Source organism: Petaurus breviceps, unplaced genomic scaffold (genome assembly GCF_028583685.1).
Source record: "Petaurus breviceps papuanus isolate PSGF00001 unplaced genomic scaffold, PetGlider_PUasm1.0 98, whole genome shotgun sequence".
Classification (NCBI taxonomy): domain Eukaryota; kingdom Metazoa; phylum Chordata; class Mammalia; order Diprotodontia; family Petauridae; genus Petaurus; species Petaurus breviceps.
Genome location: NW_027187460.1, coordinates 10,450,498 through 10,454,286, shown reverse-complemented (window position 1 = coordinate 10,454,286; position 3,789 = coordinate 10,450,498). Strand labels below are relative to the sequence as shown.

Below are 3,789 nucleotides of genomic sequence, written 5' to 3'. Positions count from 1 at the left end.
AAGGGACAGGATCAAAGTAGAGAATAGAACAAGTGGGAGGTGGGATAAGAGGGAGGGAAATATAGTCAGTCTTTTACAATATATCTACTATATTATTGTTTTACATAAGCCACACATATACAACCTATATTGAACTGCTTATCTTCCCAGTAAGGGTGGGTGACAAGGAAGGAAGGGAATGAATCTGGAATTGAAAGTTTTAAAATCAAATATTCAAATATATATATATATATATATATGTGTGTGTGTGTGTGTGTGTGTGTATACTATTATTAATACCATCTTACATGTAATTCGGAAATAAGATATACAGGAACTGAGGCATAGAGATCCACTGGAAAAGTCGAAAGGAGTATGGGAGAAAATATGGGAGAGAGCAGATTGGACGAGGGGATATCTTGTGGGACTGCTGTTTTGGGGCCATGGGTAGGGGAAAAACAGGAAGAAAATTTGTAACTCAAAATCTGGTGGAAATGAATGATGTAAATCAGAAGTTAACAAAGCATTAAAAAAATACATATAGAAAGGAAGCAATGACTTTCCAAACCTATAGAGTCCCCAGATATTAAAAGTAACTGGATTTGAAACCATGGTTTACATAGACACTGCGCGGATCTTTCCTGCTTCCTATTGTCTGACCATGCCTGTTGGCTCAGCACTTGAGTACTTTGGGGTGATTAGAAAGAGTTCAATGGCCTTTCAAAAGTAGTTAAATCTGCAGATGGTTCTTTCTTCTTTTAGTCTCCCAAGTGCCATCATGTAGTTCCAGAACTTCCTGTATGAGTTCTGGTAACTTTCTCCACCAAAGTGGTATTTTTGCTGCTCCCATATGACTGCTAGAGCAGAGGAACTTGAACCCGGACCTCTGGCTACCTCTTCTGCTTTGCACTGCTTTGCCAGTTCCTGTACTGTTGGTGATCTAATATTGTTCCTGAAATGAATAAATTCAGGCCTGAAGGTATTCTGTGACTTTGAGAGCAGCAGAGATCCTGGGTCCTCAATTAAAATTGACTAAGAAGATATTCCATAGCTCTTGTAAAAGATGGTAAGAAGCTGGAAGATGACACAAGGGGGCCAGGGCCATGATGAGATGAAATTTAAGATCATAATTAAGCAGGATGAACAAGTTTCATTTTGATAATTGTAGCAATTTCCCAGAAAAGTATAACTTTTTTTCTGCTTGTTAAGTTAGCTTTTTTGGAAAGTTTTTTTTTTTCCCTATCAATGCATGCTTATTAGAGCTTTTAGGGATAAACTTTTTTATGTTTAAGTAATAAATGCCCTTCTCATACCTGATATACATTTTATAGGGAGTTTTTATTCTGCACTCTGAAGGGTACCTAGACATGATTCAAACTTAGATCTGAACTTGCTTATAAGTAAATCTTCCAAAGGAATATTGGAGTGAGAGTGAAACAAGCTAACCAGTGTGAGAAAAGAAGTCTAACTTCTCAAAATGAGGGCCAGAATCCCACATGCCACTGAGAGTATGGGTCTGTAGGAAAGGAGTTCTGTAAAGGAAGAGGGAGCAGTTGAGATATTTTTTGAAACTTTTGTTTAGGAGGGAGACTGTATAGCCTACCTTGTTTTCTCTTGATTTTGTCCAAATCATCATTCCAGACCTTTTTCCTTCTTCCTTTCCTGTCCTACCCTTATATTTTTTGGAATTTCATTTTCTGAAAGATGAAAGAAGATTCCCTCTTCTGTGAGACAGTCTGTGTGGCATGATATGGATTAAAGGATCAGTCAGTAAAGGATTACTTCTCTGAAATCTAGAAAATAATTTAATATTCTAAAGTTAATGATTCAGTTCAGAGCAATTGGTAGATATAATAGAACCTATCGCTATGAATATGTTTTTAACCCTTAACTAAATGGCTGAAGTCAACATAACACAAGGACTTTTAATTTCTTCTGTTTCCTTGTTGCCTCTAGAATAAAATATGAAATTCCATTCTTGTCATGTTAAGCTCTGTGTAATCCGGTTCCAGCCCAGGAGTATTCTGTAGTAAGCTTGTATAGCTCATGAGAGCCGACAATTAAATATTCATTTAGGGAGCTGGTTGTAAAACATTTAGCAGTACATTCCTCTTCTAGCCTATCATTTCAGGTTGATTCCACATTATATTCCTTCATACTTTCAATATTTAATCAAACTGGTCCTTTTGCTGTATAGGCTCTTTCATCTCTCAATCTTTGCTCAGGCTGTCCCCAAGCTTAGATGGTTGTTCCTCATCACTTACTGGAAGATTTAGCTCTTTTCAAGGTGGTCAAGTGCAACTTTCTATGAGAAACCTTTCCTTCCTTCCATAGTCCTTAGTTCTTCCCTTCTCCTTTCTACTAGAACTACCTTTTAAAAATAGGTTTTGTATTTACTTACCTGTGTATATATTGTTTATCCCCAAACAGAATCTAAGTGTTTTAAGGGAAGAGACTATTGATTTTCATCTCTGCATCCCCATAACTTTGCATAGCTCTTGGCAAAAATGAGATAGTTAATAAAGGCATGTTGCAAAGAATTTCTGGAGGAAGAATATGGGTAGCCACCTGCACAAGTTAGATTATGTTCACATTTGAATGTTAATCTTGCTCTAGGAAGCAAGTTGTGGGGATGAGAGAAAGGGAGAGAAAGGTAGGGAGGAGAGAGAGAGGGAGAGGGAGAGGGAGAGAGAGAGAGAAAGACAGAGAGAGAGAGAGATGAATTTAATACCAATTTAACTAGAATATGTGAGGGGTTATGACACTGGAAGAGTAGCACCAGATATTAATAGCTGACATTTATATGGCACTTTACATTCTTTATAGAATTTGATCTTCACAACAACTCTAGCAAATAGCTATACTATCTCATCCCCTATTTTATGATGAATAAACTGAGGCTCAGGGAAGTTAAATGGCTTGTGCCCAATCATACCTTTAGCAATTGTCAGAGGCAGTATTCACTATTAAGTCTTGCCTGACTCCAAATCCAGTAATCTTTCACAGTGCTTTTATGCAAAGTTTTGAACTAGAAAAGCCTGGAAAAAAACACTAATTATTTGGATAATTTTATTTCAGTTTTGTCCATTCTTTCCCCTTAATTTGTATTCTACTGATAGCAAACTCTTTCTTCATCTCCTTTGGGAAGACTTACTTTTAACTTTAAATACTCTCTATGTATTTCCAGTGAATTAGATTCATGCCTGAATTAGGGTCCAATCATCTACCTGAGTGATCAAAGCACTCACTACATAATTCTGAGTAACATAGTTTGGTTTGAAGTATAGAACTTTGACAGAAGAATTGAAAGGTCATTAGTTCTTTCACCTGGGTGATTCAATAGGGCAGAGAACTTGGGGCTACTTTATTAATGATTTGTTACTTGAGGCTATTTTGGAGTGGTATCTCTTCCTGGCCTTTGAAACACTCACCCTTGTGGCTGAAACACTCTTCCCTGTGGCATCCTGAGAACAAGTAGAAAATTCTGTGGGAAGGAACTTCAGAATAGGCACTGATGTGGTCTCTGGAAACAGGGAAAGAAGAAAGAAAGAAAGAAAGAAAGAAAGAAAGAAAGAAAGAAAGAAAGAAAGAAAGAAAGAAAGAAAGAAAGAAAGAAAGAAAGAAAGAAAGAAAGAAAGAAAGAAAGAAAGAAAGAAAGAAAGAAAGAAAGGAAGGAAGGAAGGAAGGAAGGAAGGAAGGAAGGAAGGAAGGAAGGAAGGAAGAAAGAAAGAAAGAAAGAAAGAAAGAAAGAAAGAAAGAAAGAAAGAAAGAAAGAAAGAAAGAAAGAAAGAAAGAAAGAAAGAAAGAAAG

At 36.7% G+C, this 3,789-nt stretch overlaps 1 long non-coding RNA gene across 1 annotated transcript in view; it reads right to left on the bottom strand.

The window, feature by feature from the left end:
• Positions 1 to 1,152: 1,152 nt before the first annotated feature.
• The window catches only part of LOC138155952 (uncharacterized), a 14,446-nt gene continuing 11,809 nt past the window's right edge, over positions 1,153 to 3,789 (bottom strand). The window contains exon 3 of the long non-coding RNA XR_011167037.1: positions 1,153 to 1,772. This is a non-coding gene — a long non-coding RNA (uncharacterized lncRNA). The remainder of the gene's footprint in view (positions 1,773 to 3,789) is intronic.